The following is a 448-nucleotide window of genomic DNA, read 5'->3' on the forward strand; positions in this document are numbered from 1 at the left end:
CACACCCTGCAGGCAAAGCCAGGGTCCAAGTGCCTGCTTTCCCTCTCTCCATAGGAAACAGCAATGGTTTCCTTACTAGACGAGGCTAAGCCATCTGCTGCCCACACCATCCAAGGTTTCTCCTTGACCCTTCCTTAGCATCAGAGCCAACCTTCTAAACTTAGGAGGCTTTTAATTTAAAACACACATAACCCAAGCCAACTGAAAGCATGCCACACGGCCCTCGCTACAAACAAGGAAGAGACGCAGGAAGAGTTAAAAGAAAGTGGTGGGCATGAAATCCTCAGAGCGCTCTCTGTGAACAAACCGGACCGGCCACTCGAGCCCTAGGTGAGCTCCCAGGTCAGGCCAGAGGGCGGCCCCGAGCCGCGGGATCCGGGGTGGGGCCCTTTTCTCGTGGCCGGCTGCCCTTCCCGGAGGCCCCAGCGGCAGAAGGCCCCTCCCCGCG

Source organism: Heterocephalus glaber, unplaced genomic scaffold (assembly GCF_053883595.1).
Source record: "Heterocephalus glaber isolate CG9 unplaced genomic scaffold, H.glaber_assembly_v1.0 deba00000347, whole genome shotgun sequence".
NCBI lineage: Eukaryota > Metazoa > Chordata > Mammalia > Rodentia > Bathyergidae > Heterocephalus > Heterocephalus glaber.